Source organism: Mastigoproctus giganteus, chromosome 7 (assembly GCF_048544385.1).
Source record: "Mastigoproctus giganteus isolate SK-2022 chromosome 7, ASM4854438v1, whole genome shotgun sequence".
NCBI lineage: Eukaryota > Metazoa > Arthropoda > Arachnida > Uropygi > Thelyphonidae > Mastigoproctus > Mastigoproctus giganteus.
The window spans coordinates 108,710,583-108,727,668 of NC_143581.1; positions in this window are offsets into that span (position 1 = coordinate 108,710,583).

The window sequence follows — 17,086 nt, forward strand, 5'->3', positions numbered from 1 at the left end:
TTTTCTTTTCTCTCCTCATTTAATTGTAAAAATGTTCACAATGATGTTATAAGCAGTGATGCTTATCGAAGCCTTCTGTAAAGAAATGTACAAAAAACTCCAATTTATTTCTGTCTTTCCTGTTGAACATTACCTGTACAATTTCAGAACTGTACATTTTTCAATTATATATTCATCATTTTTAAGGGAACACCCCCTAAAAAGCCATTGGCTTATGTGACCTCCCTCCCTTTTTGCCGTTATCTCCCAAAAAAGTGTAACATAAAATAGGGATAAATGAATCATTATTAAGAAACTTTACCGGAAAATTTGAATAAAACGCAGTTTCTTTTTGCCAGGAACAGACAAAAATCTTATAACTATATAAATGCAAAATTAAGTATAGACAATACGATTTCAAGCAAAAATAGATACCACTCGATTCTTTTATTAATCCTTTGATGGCGTTTTAAAGTCAACCTATAGAAATTCAAAAGTTAGTTTTTTAGGTTGCTCGGAAATCGGCTTTGTCATATTTCCTTTTAGTTTTTGAAAGAAATTTTTTGTTTTAAACGAGAGGAACTGAAGAGTATAGTCAGGAATACTCTTTTATTCTCAGCATTTCTGTGATATTTAGAAACTGTACTGGAAAAATCCAGTTGTGTTTGCCTGGAACTGACAAAAACCTTAAAAGTACAGCAGACTCTCGATTTACCGGGATCGGATTAACCGGGACACTTCAAGATTCCCAATTAAAAAAACAAAAAAAAAAACAAAAAAAAAACAAACAGAAATCATAAAATTCAAGTAATAAATAGAATAGGTATAAGCGGATGTTTTGCAGGTCGTAAATAAGCGACATTACAAGTCGCCATTGGGAGATTGATGTGCCTATTATCTTGCAACCCCGCTGTCTTCACATCCGCCGCTCAAAAAGAAGAGAAGAAATGTTTAGTTTGTTTTAGTGCGTTGAGTCCATTGTTGTGTTCCGTTGCACCGCAAAAAGACAAATTTTGTTTCGTTATTTATGTCAGGAATGTCAATTTTTTTTGTTTTGTTTAGAAATCGCGAAAATGATGGGTAAACGCAAAAGATTTGCTCTTTCAGTTAAACAAAAACTTGAAATTATTGAAAAGTTTGAAAACGGTGCATCTGTTAAATCTCTAAGGAACCATTATAAATTTTGGTGACCAAACCATACGCAACGTCGCAAAAAATAAAGAAAAGCATCGTATTGGACACGCGAGGAGTGGGCGGTAAGTTTTTTAGTTTTTTGTCTATCACCATATTTTTTTACGTAGGTTGCTGAACATTTTTCGATACAGTAAGTGTCTCCGATTTACGCAACTAAGGATTTATGTAAATTTTTTTCACTTTTTTTTTTTTTTTAAGATTGTAAAATTTAAAACGAACAAAAAATAAATAAAATAAGCAATCAATAATAACTACGATCACGGGACGCACAAATTGCACAAATGAGATACGGAGTAACAAGCAAAAAAAATAAGAAAGAGAAGATTCTTACAATTTATTTTTGGGGTTTTTTTTTATATGACTGAAGATTTCAGTGAAGGGGACACATTTCACCATAATAACGTAAAAACCCACAGAATTCCAGCTATCGAAAATTTTTGCAAATGCAATAACATCGAGTTTACTACCCGTTTATAATTAGATATATGAACAGAAAAGCCCAATGAGTTTGCTGCCCCTTCGGGTTCCCTACATGCATTTGTGTTAGGTAGTCAGACACCTGCGAAAAGGTAAAGTAGGTATCCTGAGGTTAGCACCGTGAGGACAGAAACCTCGCGTAGAAGTAAGAAGCCAAACGCTAGCCAAAAAAAAAAAAAAAAAAAAGCTGAGAAATCATGCCGGCCTCCTAGTTTTTAAGACATTTAAGCTAAGAGATGTCAAGAAAAGTCCTTGCAGGAGCTTCTAGCGACCGTGCGTAAGTCACGCTGTCGCACCTAAGAATATCCTGACCTTTGGCTTTAAGACGTAAAGCTAGAGGTGGCAGAAGAGGCTCAGCCAGATACTGGCTCACGGTGGCCGAGCGCCAGAAGCGACGGCACCTTCTGTTCCCTCATGAAACGTTGAGAATATGAGTTGGACTCAAGGACCTCATGACCTTTGGCTTTCAGATGTAAAGCTACAGGTGGAAAGAAGAGTTCTTGCCATGAAATGACTAGAAGGCAACGTCGCTACTACGCTCGGTCACCATACGGCGACCGAGCATAGTAGCGACGTTGCCTTCTAGTCATTTCATGCCGGATTCCTAGAGCAGGAAGAAGGTGCAGACCGCCCTGAGAGAGGTTAATTTTGACCTATAATGACTACTCGTTGCGATAGTACTCCTGCTCAGTAAAAAGGAAAAGCAGGTTTAAATTAAAGTTCTTGGTGAATGGGATTATGACGGAACGTCTTTAGGTGAAGAATCCCGTCTACTGCAACCCGTTGCGATAGTAATTCTGCTCAGTACGAGAGGAACGACAGGTCTGGATAATTGATCCAGAAGACTTATGAACGCCTTTAGGTTAGAATTCCATCTACTGCAACGATGCTAATCCTGTCTCGCGCACTGGAAGGCGTTTCAAGACAGAGTTGCCCGCGTTCCTTCAGAGCACAAGACCATAGGAAGGAGCCACCGGAATGACATCAGGGCAGCCGTTGAGACCAAACCCACCTCCTAGATCTTTGGCAGAGAAGGTGGAGAGAGACTACAAAAGGCGAAGTAACAAAAAGATTTCTGCCAGACCTCCGGAAAATATACCCAAAGCAGCCACCGTGGTACTTCCCAATGTACTATATGACAACATTATTAACCGGACACGGACCCTACAAGGAGAAGCTGTTTGGCTTCGGATTCGTTGAGGACCCAAACTGTATATGTGGGGAAAGCGAAAGCTGGAGCACATAGTCTATGATTGTCAACACTATGAAGACCTCAGAGGACTACTAATAACAAGGTTGAGATGCCTCCCAAAAGGACTGGAGCACCACTTCCTGGACACTGAGGATGAATATAGGGCGCTCTCCCAGTATGCGCAAGACCTATTCACCAGGAGAAAAACACTAAACGTGACAGAAAAATGAAACCCCTCAGGGGACCAGTACTTGGACAAGAAGGGTGCTGATCAAAAGAAAAGCAAGGACGGGGCTCGCCCCATGTGTGACAAAACAGAACAAAATGCAGCACAGAGAGTAGAAAACAGACTAAACGCAGCACAGGAAGTGGAAGGGGCTTCGAGGACTCTTCATCGTTTTCATTTGCAGTATCAACTTCTTCCAAATTCACTTCCAACATTTCTGGGGAGATGTAAGGCTCTGAAGATGTGAATGGACTTCTCCGATTTCTTCCGCTGTAGAAATAGCTTAGATCTCTCTCTCCTTTTTACTCAATGGAGGCGGTTTCAGTGGTCGCATTGTTCGACCACTGAAAAACCATGATATTTAAAACCATTTGACTTCAATAGAGAATCCCTTTGTCGGAATTCAACATGCCTAAATATCATGGTTTTAAAAATGATTCATGCCCCCCCCCCTCACTATTGTACCACCGCGACACGCGTGTGAGTTACACAGTGGCTTCGCTGCAGGGGTCATGCGTCGCTGCTACGTACGGCGCACGTGCCTGGTACGGAGTGTATAATGGTGTGTGTGTGGGGGGGGGGGGGTGAATCATTTCGTGTCTCATTTTCGTGGCGAATTTTGACAATCCACGATTGCAAGTTACTCTCATGTGAAAACTGAAAAGAGTATTGGTGAGTCCTGTTAGTAAAATAATAAAGTAGAAATTTTTTCCAGACAGGATGAACTTGATGCGCGTATCGCAGCCTGTGATAAATAAGAAGCGCACGCGCATAGTAACATAACTCTTGACCTATCTTACTTTATTTTTTACTTAAAAACAAAATATTACTTTTATATTTTGTTCTTTTAGTCATTAAACGATTTTAGTCCAACAATTTATATTTATTTCCTGGTTTATTTATTTCCAGCGACAGAGTATTACTATTTTATCTTAACCTATCTGTTATTCAAACGGCTCCTTTAAACTACTAGAAATTCGCATTCCTTTGCATTGAAGTTTATTTTGTACACCGTTTTATAAGATTAAGATTATTTGGGTTTGGGATCATGTTATAAACCATTTGTTTGCTTAAAAATTTTAATAACTGGTTCGTCCGAACCGGCTCTAGCTTATCAGTGATCACGAATTTGTGACCACCACATTCGTGGACTACGCCGCACAGCTCGCAGTATAAAAAGCCAAACAGCTTCGTGCATGAGAGCAGTGATGTTTTGCATTTGGTCGTGCAAGTCCAAGTGATAAAATAGTACTTATGAGACGTAGGAAAGACATCATGGAATTTCAGAAGGGCATGATTGTGGTAGCTGGTTCGTCGAGTGCTTCCATATCTGAAACGCTACGCCTTGTCGGTTGCTTACGGCCCGCTGTGGTTAAAGTGTATAAAGACTGGTGTTGAACGGGTAAATCCACCTCGCGCCGACAGAACCGTGAAGGATTACGCAAGGTTCGAGGTGAGCGAAGGGGATTGCGTTTTACGGGCTGGACGGCAGGTTACTGTGCGACAGTCGACATCTCAATACGATCTGGGGAACACAAGAACAATATCCCAAATGACGCTGCGCCGCACACTCAGATGTATAGGGTTCCACAGTAGACGACCCAAGAGGTACCCTTTTCTCACCTCTGATCATCATCGACGGCGGATGCTATGGTGTCAACACGCTGGCTTGACAGTGGAGGACTGAAACGAGTGTGCTGGTCGGATGAATCCAAGTACCTGGTGCAACTCGCCACCACAAACGCCTTCATGTGTGTGACTCAAGCAACGCGAATATAATGGACCCATTGTGCAAGGTGCCCACTTTCATACAAGTAGCGGTGGTTGTTTAACATGGGGCATATTTTTTTTTTTTTTTTTGGAAAGGACTACTATTCTTGGTGCGTACAAACCATCGCGCTTCATTGGTGAGATCTACGGGCAGCTTTTAGAAGACCAAGTCCACCCTGCCATGTTGCATTTTTTCCCGAACAGAAATGGAAGTTTCCAAAACGATAATCCGCCGTGTCATCGGGCCCGCACTGTGCACGAATGGTTCAAGGAGCAGAGTGAAGTTTTGGAATGGGAAGCGAGTCATCTGGACACGCAACTGTCACCTATTACGACACTGGAAAGCCTTGCGGCAAAGTCGCTGCAGATCCACAAGAACGTCTTCAGACGGACTCAATGACTAGGTGAATCCATGCGAACGGAAGCTCAGCACGGTATTAGGTAGGTGATCATAATTCAGTGATAATTAAGTGTATATTCTTGCGTTGTTTCTCTTACTTTTATGGAATTATTTATTTTAAAAATCGAATAAAATAAACAGCACTTGCTGGAATTGTAACCATAAATTTGAGAGATAGAGAACGAGATGCTTTCCACTCCAAAAAAAATCTGCTGCTCTCTTCCTTCTCTAAAAGGTGAGTGCTTCCCCATACACGTATCCTCATTCATCTTTACATTAAGATGGAGAAGGGAACAAAAGAGAGCAAGCAATCAATTCTTTGAATTATTACTAAATTTTTGATTATTGTTATTTTTTTGATCTCTGACAGCGAGAGTTCTTCATAAATTAGAAAAAAGTGAAAATATTCAGGACCGCGACTAAATATGAATAACTTAAGTATCTTTGGCTTTTGAAACCATGTGATGAAAAGTGCATAACTACGGGTATTAGAGGTTTCTCGAAGTCATCTATTTCAACTGTGCATGGAAACCAGAAACAATTTCGAAAACTCAGTGAAAATTGTAATGATCTCTTTAATCATTCGTCACTTTGATGAATTTATCTATTACAGGGAACAGCAGTTTTAATCCAGAAGTAAGCCGATACTTTTAATTGTAGTAAAGGTGGCTTTAACATCGGTTGATAATTCTGCTCTTGCCTAAATTGTCAGTACATCATGGGTTGTTATAGATGGCTTAGGTGTGGTAATCTCAATCTGTCGTATATACATAATTTTTTAAAATCTCAACCAGCAATCGAATTTATGATAAGTAGAAATTAAATGTATTAACTTTTAAATACGAAATTAACTAATTGATGCTTTTGCGCATATGTCTAACTGATCGGGCCAATTTTATTACTCCCGGATATACGTGGTCAGATACAGACGTAGGCAGCTTTTAATCTTTTCTAACTATTCCTTAATTCTTTGGCATCAAGGACTACTTGAAAGAAACGAACAAAAAAAAAATTAAAGAAGTAATGTAAATGAGGTTTAAAAAAAAAAACATGGCAGGGGGAAGATAATTTAATTATTAAATAGACTAACCATTGAACGGCAAACTGGCACTTTATTCTGGACCTTTGTAATCAATCTCCACGCCATTCTGCGATCCACTTTTATCACAGAATAAGGTACACCTCAATAAAGAAAAACAACTACTTTGCATACGTGTTGTACAAGGATACGAAATGCGAAAAAGAGCAACTAGTAAAATAAGTCGGGCAATTTTCTGACTCCCCTATTGAACGGAGGGGGCGTTCAGAAAATACTATGATGCGCGAGCAGGGACACTTACACGAAAAATTGTAAAGAGAACAGATTAAGAAGGAAATTAGAGAGGAAGTTAGGAAATATGGTGGGGGTGTTCAAAAAAGTGTAAAATATATTGTGCATCAGCGTAACAGACTCAAAACTAACACTAATTTTTAAAACTTTTTTTCCTTCTCCTCACAAGCAATGGGAAAAATTTTATCCACACGTAGTACCACTACGTGTGGATAAAAACTTTTGACCGTATTTTTGATTATATAACATTGTAAAATACTTTTCTTTCGTTAGTAAACTATTAATGTAAAACCAACATCGATTTGCTCGATGTTGATAATTCGCTGCGTAATCAGTTGTCCATTAATTTAATGGGTTCTGAAATATTCAGATCACGTGGCCTTTATTTTGTCTGGGAACGATTCGTGATCACTGAAACGGAAGTCTTCTTTTGAATTCACGGGCTATTAATTAATTCCACTGCTATGCTTTTGTTGAGCAGTAGAGATGGGTTAGTGATTACTCCTTCTTAGAATTTTTAAATTTATTATTTTTTTTCCACAGCACAGATCTCCTGGTAGCATCGGGTTTTTTCTTTTCTGTTCGTATAGTTAATTAATGCTTGGCATTCTCACGAGCTCTCAAGAATTATGGGCTGGAATTGCTTAGGATACCGTAGTCTTTTTGCATGTTCGTTATTTATCATCAATGAACGGTTTGGGTAGTAAGCACGAACCGATACTTCGACAACAGTAATGTACTTTCCCCTTCCTTGTTATTTAAATACATTTGTTGCATAAACTGCATTGTTAGTTTTTATGAACGTCACCTTTTGAGTTCTACACACACTGGTCAAAAAATAGCCTTTTTTATTAAGATAGTCAGACAGAAGAAATGTAAATACATGCAAAGCTGAGAATGAGGTGACGACGTGTTGCCTCAGTTGAGTATAAATACTGCACGGGCTGTTCGATTGCAGTAATCTGAAACCAGAAAGGGGGAAACGTATGTTCTACGAGACTTTGAAAAGGGTCTTATCATGGTCTACGTTTACAGTAGACACGATTCTAAATACGAAAGAACGCTGATTTCTGAAACGCATCCATCTGATGCGTTTATTGATGCGTAAAGCAAGCGATTCTTCCACATCTCACGAGCATAAGCGTTGCAGAAAAACATTCAAGAGCGAAGTCGTCGAACTCCGAGAAGAACTGTCTGGAAAAACCGGACACCCAGTGAGCAGAAAATAAGTCTGAATTTTAAGCACAGAACTGTCCTATTTTTAACTCGTACCATGCGCAGTGAATTGAAGACATTGAGTATTGGCTTGCATATTTGAAAGTCCTTTGTTTCAAAAGGAAATAGCAGCTGCAGTGGAACGTCGTGATTGGAGAAATTTATGTGGTCAGGCAAATCACGATACTCAATGTTTTACACTGATGATAGCCACATAATGTGGCGAAGGGATGGATTCTGTTTGCATTGTTAAGACCATCCGAGAATCTGGAGGCGTTATGTTATGGAGAATGTTTTGGCACGGACTAGGTCCGTTGATACCGGACGCCTGGAAGGTTGAATACCATCCAGCGAGTACGTGAATTCCGTATCAGATCTCTGCACCCTGAAATGTTACTCTTTTAACCCGAAGGCGATGGCCACTTATTGACAACGGCGTATCGTGCAAGAATGATTCGGAGAACATTACTTCCACAATATTCTCTGGCTACTACATTCATCTGATCTCAATTCCTATTGAGAATCTGTGGGACATATTGGAGAGAGTTATTCGGCAACGAAATTCTCTTTCTTTGAATTTGTAGCAGCTACACGATATTTTATGCTGGGAGAACGGTTATAATTAGACTAAAGCTCTTATAGAATCCATGCTGCTCCGCACACTTGCTGTTATTCGAAACAAAGGCGTCCCGATTCGATACTGAGTAAAGGGTTTTTTTTTTTTTTTTTTTTTCTAATGTGTGTATCTACACCGGAGATCGTTTGCTTTATCTCGTTTTTATATGCCTCTCTGTTCCTTAATATAAGGCCTATACTGAAATTCTTACCTTATTTATTACTACACTTAAGTCTATTCACGTCAGCGTTGTTAACAAAAATATTGGTTTAAAAATTCTGCCAGGTACACCTTAGCATGAAGAATATTTCCTTTGACACACCCCCTCCAATGGGGGGAAGGTTTTTTTTTTTTTTTTTTTTCCAGGAGTATTTTTAAACTTATTTCTCACTGAAGTCAATTCTGATTAAAAAAATATATATAGCAGATCTATTCTTTAATCACTAAATTTTATATTTGCGCATATTATTCAAGAGAATAAGTTAAAACGTGACTCAATGTGGCATCAACTTGTCGAGGCCAGCTATCACTGAGTGGAAGGATTGCAGTTTACCAATTAGACATCTCTTATGAAATGACGCCAAGAAAGAATCTCTCATCAACCGTTCATGGAGAGCTTTTCCCTTTCTTCCCCATACTTTGAAAAGGTACTCAAGCCCTGAACTTGAGTGAAAATTCTATTTTAAGTATTATTTAAGAGGGGTTTCTATTTAAAATGGATCATTGATCGACAGCGATTAATCTCCAAAAGAGGACGTGCCATTTAAAAGAAATGCAGCTACGGCCTAATGCTAAAATTAGCCTGTAGAAATAATACCCTCATCTACAAGGAATAAGTAATTTCAAAATAATATGCAAGAAAAATAAATATTTAAAAATATGCACGATTTTTTTATTCATTTTAAGGACAATTCTCGTTCTACGAGAATTAGGTGCTTTTACTGTTTAACAGCGACAAAGGACAGCCAATGTCTATTAGATATTACAGCTATTTTTGAACAACCCTTAGAAGTCCCTGTGCGGCTCCAGTAATGACACTGTCAAGCGTGTTGCTGCACCGCTGCTCTCCATTTGCGACAGTCAATGGCGGAAGGAAGTCAGATGAAAAGAAAACTCGAGGCAGTTTGACAGATCAAAGCTGGCAGATTTGTGTTGCGCCTACCTCTAAGTGCACGAGATTGGTCGGGTAACTCACTCAGAGGCCTTATTCTGGCAGCATCTCGAAGGATATATGGTCATTTCCGGTTTATCCTACATTTTTATGGACAGTTTCCGACCTAAGAGTGTACGGGCTGCTACAACAACAAAGGTCTGAAAGTATTTTACCAATTTACTGTTATGTTCTCAAATAACAAGCAAGTGATGAGTGAGGCGACGCATGGGTGATTTCGCTGGTACAACGTACTATTATTTAACTTTAGTGAAAGCAATAGGCATCTATGTTCCTTATAAAGTCATAGAAGAAAATGTGAACTCCATTTTATTCTATGATTATGTGCTCGACAGAATTAACAGAACACGCAGAAAACGCAGTGTAACTCGTAGAGCTTGCAATCGAACGAAACAATTTGATATAGTGGTAATGTACCTCAGAATAACGAGCAGACAGCGAGAAACTTCGGGTAGGTATAAGGGGACATTTATAGGGGTAGATAAGAATTTCCAAAACAGGTCACATTACAGAATTTGATATAAGATGGTTACATGACATCAGTGCGGCTTATTTTTCTCTCCAACGGTTAAACAGGCTTGATAGTTGTGAACCAGGATCGATATAAGATTCTGTGGCAACAAATCCCACTGATCCACCAGCGCAGACCTTAGCTCACCAAGTGACCGTGGAGTTGACTCTCGGCGTGCAATGCAATGCCCAAGAATCCCACACATGTTCGATCGGATTCAAGTTTGGTGATCGTAATGGCCAGGGCAGTCTTTGCTTATCTTCAGTTTCAAGATATTCCGCCACCACTCGAGCCTTAAGTGTAGTGGCATTGTCGTGCATGAAAGGGAAAAAAAATCTAGGCCGACCGCACCCCTAAAATGTCTCATAGAAGGTTCGAGGATCTGTTCTCGGTAGCTCTGCCGCAGTTACAGTAGCCAAATCAAAAACTGCGGCCGTTGATCATTATTCCACTCCACTCGAGAATACCGCCTCCGCCATAAGTATCCCTTTCTCTGATATTGGAGGGATGGTACGGCATTCCTCGTTTCCAAATGAAACAACGTCTAGAACCTGTTTGTAGGCTAAAACGGTTCTCATCAGAAAACAGAACTGTACTCTATATGTCACGGATCCAAGTCACATGTTCACGGCACCAGTTTCGATGAGCACTGCGGTGATTTGGGACTAATAGGATATTAACTATTGGCTCTCTTGCGTAGAGTCTACCTGAATTGAGCTTTTAACACAGTCCGGTTGTAAATGTTTTCATCCGTGGCCGTAGACCTCAAACAGTTGATGACAGGACATCGTAGGACTCCTACGACTGCCCGACTTTAAGTCGTCCAACGGCCCGCCATCTCAAAGAATTATCTAAACGATAATGACTTGCCATCCTGAGGACGTGACTGTCCCACTGAGCAAGCCAAAAAAAAAACGGAAATGAAGTGATTGGGTTGCAACCAGTGTTTTTATAAGCATGGAAATTTGCATAATGTGCGACTCTGTAAGGTGGTAGACAGACTTCCATTGGATACCCAGAATTTGCATGCCCAATTTCCTATTATATCAAATACTCACCTTCGACGACTCTCTTTACAATAAAATCTTCAAAAAATCCTCTTGTTCTGTTAGTTTTGTCGAGCAGTGTACTCTCCCGTAGTGTGCGCGGAATTGTACATAGTACTATTAGTCATTTTTAAATGTGAATGCTTTGAGTGTAATTTGTAACAGGAGTCAGTCCGCCATAAATTTCAAAATAAAAACATTGTTAATGCAGAGTAAATATGTTCTCCTTGTTATTGAAATTACTCTCCACTTTGGCTACTGCCGCTGTTCTTCCATGGAAAAAAAAAAAAACAAAAAACCAAACACAAAAAAAAACCTAGGTTAATTTTCGATTTTATGGGTAAATTATGGTCTTTTTGACCTTAGTAGCGTTATCCAGTCTTAATGAGAGATGCATGGTTTATTCCTTAAACTCACGTTTTTCAAAGAATAACCGTGGAAACTATGATGGGAATCGGCGGCATGAGCAGTCGATAAACGAGACAGATTTCATGGCTTCAGTTGCCTTTATATTTATTCTATGGACTAAGACGGGGGGGGGGGGAAGTAGCTGAACCAAACCCAGAAGAACTGTAGTCAAAAAAAAATCCAGATATGGAGGAGTTTGGTTGCAGAACTAACAATTATATTTTATTTTAACTAACGGTCTTTTGCTTTATTTTGTTCGTAGATTAGTGATTAAAAATGAAATGTGAATAACAAGAAAAGACAAGTGTAACTGAAGAGCAGCAATTAATTAAATTAAAAGGAATATTTTTGCATTTAACTTACTCTTATTATAATTATCTATTTGTAACATTGGTCGGCAAATTTTTTTTTTCGCTCCCTGTTAAGATACAGGATGATTCTTGTAGATTTGTTGTTGCGGAATTCAAATATGACAACCATATTGTTGTAATAACCAACAACTTTAAGGGAGGAAGGATTAAAGTCAAACTAAGTTTCTAGTAAAAAAATCATATTTTAAGAGAACATTTTACACACAGTACTAAATATTGAACAATGGGTTGACCATACTCTATTTATAAAAATGCTTATCTGAAAACAAATACACTTATTTATTTATATATATATATATATATATATTTTTTTTTTTTTTTTTTTTTTTTGCCTCTTATAATCGTCCATTGGTGTCTACCGTATGAGACCCCAACAGTAATCTGCCAAAATATTTGGACTCAATTTTTCCCTGGGATGTTTTTTCCATTTGAAAAATATCTTGGTGAAACCTTTTAAAGTGTTCATCGGAGACCGCTCCCAAGTGTTCAGAGAAGTCTAAATGGGAATGTGGGAAATGAAGATTTAATGACATTACATCCCTACTCTCTGTACGCTAAAATTAGTTCATCCACAATTTCACTGTAATTTTGTGACTTCTCATTGCCTAAAAAGTTCCGGAAGAATTTCGAATGCTTTCCAGGCTCTTATTTCGTAGCATTTTAAATTTTCTTTTTTTTTAGGGAATTCCTCATCTTGAAGCAACAGTTTGATTTTGAAAAGCCAAAAATTTCTTCTATCTTAGCATTACTGATTCAAGGAAACCTTTGCCTCAAACAGAAAAATCTCTTCTTTTTTGCCCATTACTTTCACAAATAGTTTTTATCAAATGATGTGCAATGGCAGTAAATGGATTTTTGACTTATCCGCAAAAGGAGGATGTACTACATTTATTACTGCCTCGTTTCGTTTCTGTTGTGGCAATCCTTCGCTCGGCTGTCCCACTCGCATAAAGAACAGTAGTATTTAGGGTATCCACCTTGAAACCCAGTCAGCAAAGCCAGTTTTAGGTAAGCACAGATATTCTATTTGTATTCTTTACGGCATATTTTTGCAAAAGGACCTATATGTACGTTCCCTTCATGTGAACTACATGGGCCAATAGTGTATATATATATTTAGATGGATACGCATTTCCATTATGGAGTGAAACTACTTTCAAATTGACCTTGGATGAATCAATAAACTTCTACTGCTTGGGGACGTTCTCAATATGTAAATCTTTCATTAATTCCTGGACAGTCATTAAAATAAATGACACCACCATCCGTGCATTCATAGGTTTTTATGTTAATTTGCCTCTTCCTATAAAAAGACACCTTGACACCCTGTTCAAAAAGAATCCCCTGTTGAAGCCGTGAGCTCAGTAATTGAGCAATTGGTTTCCGGATGTCCAAATCTCTGACCAAATATGCAATTCTGCTTCGGTGATTTGATGCTTCTTTGTAGTATCTGGATTTGTACTGATTCTGAGTTCTGCATCTTCTGGAAACTCCTTTTCTGATCCTGAATTAGTCAAGTGCATAAGTTTCTGGAGGTTTTGGCACTGATATTGTATCATCGTGAGGAGTCCGACCTTACAGCAGAAGGTATTATCTTTCATTTTTTTTATTAACATATATACAATCTCTTTTTTTCCTTATACAATCATCCGATTCTGCAAGGAAACTCCTGACTATAGACCATTTCATACAAATCCATAAATAACAATGAAAGACTTAAAGAAAAACATGTAACTGTTCAGGGTAGCAGCGGCAAATCCACTCAGCCAGTTATCTTAATTGATTATAGAATGCTGTAATTTGGCCAAATGTAAAATCACATGTGGTTTGTATGTGTCACCTTAACCGCGCAACAGCAAAGCGGTATCCATCCTCAGCACGAGGAGATGGGCCTGCATTAACTTAATTGACCAAAACGGGGCAGATCCTGCGCCACCGAAGGAGTGCTAAATCGGTGGGTGCCAGCCAGATTTCTCTAGTTGCCCATACTAGAGAGGAAAAAACAAATGTCACTGAGGGTTTCGTGAATTTCAGTATTACTAGGATAATCCTGAAAGGCAAGCAGGATGCGAGAATACTGCATTCATTCATAATGATGCGTCGTAGGAATTCGTCGTGGAAGTTGTCAGTAACTGCCTTTTTCGGTTAAAAACGTCGATAGAAAACTGTTAAATGCTTGAAATTAGAGACAGTTTCAATTAACTTTGACGTTGTCAGGTGAGAACTGCAGAACTTTTCCCAGTAGGGAATGAATTTCTAAAGCCACAATAAGGGCAGTGGAAAACAGCGTGTACCCAGTCTGCTTGCTGTTGACAAAGGCAAGTGGCATTATTTTCTAAACCCAACTGAACAACTTTCGATTTGATGGAACCGTGCCCAGTGATGAGAAAAGACGTGTCAATATTTGGAGAGAACCAGGATGAAATTCGCCGATCAGAAGCAAATAGTACATTATCTATAAACTTGTATGTGATATTACCCTTGATGGACGTGGTCGAACGTTCTTGCCAGCTGTTAAGTTCCGACCGGATATGACGTTTTTCTTGCTTTACATCATTTAAAGAGTTTTTGCAGTAATACCAATAAATTCCATCGGCAATGCATGCTTGAGATGATAAAAGAACGATCTGAATATAAGATAACGGTAATATCACACATTACTTGTAGGGCATCCGTAGAAACTGTCCTGCAAGCACGCAGCATCGAGCGCTGAAGAGAGTACAGTTTAAGTGGAAACTTTTACAGTATTAACACTCTCAAACCACATAGAACCATAAGCGACAATTAGAAGAAACACTACTTTGTAGTAGAGCAAGAGTCTTTCTGCCAAGACCTCAGTCAGCTTTCAAGATTCTCACTATAGCCATAGTAAATTTCTTGACCTTCCGGAGAAGATTGATGTGTAGGGTGAAGTCTAATTGGTCATCTAGAACGACACAAAGACATTTCATATTACGGATGTAGGGTATCTGTTTGCCATCGGTCTTAATACTAGGAGGGTGGCACAGATTAAACTAATCTGTGCCATTAACTACATCAGAAAGGAAATATGTAAATTTCCGAGTGTTATTAGAGTTGTAGGCCTCATTTGTAACCAGTAATCTCTATAAATTTTATATCGAAGACCTCACAGGTCAGAATTTACAGTTGTCAACAAAAGCTGGCCACGTTAGAACCTTTCGTTTATTGATTTCTTTATTATACTCCATTTCGGTGTACGACAATCCCTCCTTTTAGTCTGGTAACAATAGTCTCCAGCCAGGAGCGATGGCGTTGAAAAAGCCTTCTGACACGATGTACTTTTTTTTTTCTCAGGTCAGGTGAGAGTTCCATCAAGGTACATAAAATGCTCGACTTTTCTTCCTTCTATTGATGCAGCAGTAGCACGGAGAAGGGCTGCCTGTACACAGCGTATTCATTTGATTGAGAGAGGCAACAGTGTCCTCGTTGAAGGCTAATCGTAAAGAAGCATGGAAGAGTGGTCATTTTATAAATTTGATACAGGATATACGAAGATCCTGTAGTGTTGGATGAAAAACATTTTGGTTTTTAGAGATGGTAAAGGAGATCGCTCTATGGTCACTACACGAGTGATCTTCGTGAACCGTCCAAATATGTATGCATTTAACAATTCCTTATGTCGACAAAGATAAGTCAATATTCTATTCATTCAAAATAGAGAAGAAAGTGCTGGGTTGGTGTGGTTTGTTTAAGATGCATAGATCATGAGAGATCGGAACAGGCGGATCGCCTAATCCATGAAGAAAGATAAGATTATGAGAGAGGATAAAATCCTCCAAGAGCCGTCCACGCGTATTCGTAACATTGCAGTTCCAAAGAGGGGATTTTGTGTTGATATCTGTTATGATAATTGGTGCAGAAGACAATTTGTCGAGGGCTACATACAGTAATTCAGAGCCAGTTGGATGTCATCAGGAGGACAATACAAGGAAATGATATAAGAAGTATGGCTGACAGAGGAGACACACTCACAAGTAGTGTTCTGTGAGTAGAGGGAATTTATAACTGTGATATCAAAATTCGGGTTGAAAATGATGACTGCTGTTTTCGGAGAATCCACCAGAGAAGAGAGCATCCTTAACGTCGAAGGAAAGCCCATAATTTTGAAATGCTGCCCCTCATGATGATGTACAAAATAAAGTTCCGGTAAATACACTATATCGTAAGAAGTTTTTTCAAAAATAAATAATCTTATCTCATCTGCTACTGATCGAGATTTCTGAGCGTTCTTCCATTGTAGAATTGAGATTCACTATATGAAATGGCATTACCAGAAATAGTTGACCTTACGGAGTCAGAAGGACTACCCATCAAGCGTCATTGATCTTATGTCTAAAGCTCTTTGGTATTCGGGAGAGGAGAGTTAAATTTGACAGATGTCTGTCTCTTTTGTAGTTGATGCATTGCGGAGCAGTGCTGTTACTCGGACATTCGGCAAATACGTGGCCACCAAGGGAACAATGACCGCAAGATACTATTTTGTGACAACAGTACTGTGACGACTGCCTATTCCCTAAGCAACGAGAGCACTTATTTAAGATTGTGAACTTTCGAAACCTATGCGTAGAATATCCTAAATAAATTCTATCATGGTCAAATAAGTTTTTCATCTTAACCGAGAACCCAGTTAGTATTGTTGCTTCTTGCTTTAGTGCTAAACCAAAAGTTGGTAGCATTCTTGACCCTATCAAGCGAATACCAATAGTCTTTGATATTCTTGTAGAATAGATAGACAACACTATCATCTTTAGCGAGTTCTTTAGGGACATCATAAATTAGTATTGTTGGATTATCCATCCTTCGCTGTTCTACTGAAATATCCTGTTGTGTTCAGAGAAAAGCAATTTATCAAACTAAGCAACTTTGAAAGCTCCCGAATGCTCTTAAAATCTCTTGAATGTTCTAGGGGAAAAAAAAAATGAAAAGATGGTTAAACCAACTATAGGTCTTGTTTTTCGGTCATTAATCTACGATATTGAAAACTGAGTGTTGAGAACTTCATAAGCACACATCTGAGTTTTTGAACATACTTCCTACGAGAATCCGTCGAAATTATTTTAGAAAGGAAATTGATGCCAATCAGTGTAACTTGTGCAATTTGTTCTGAAGTGACCCTAGATTACATAAGCAGTTAGGTTGCTTTACTTAGTTTATCGATT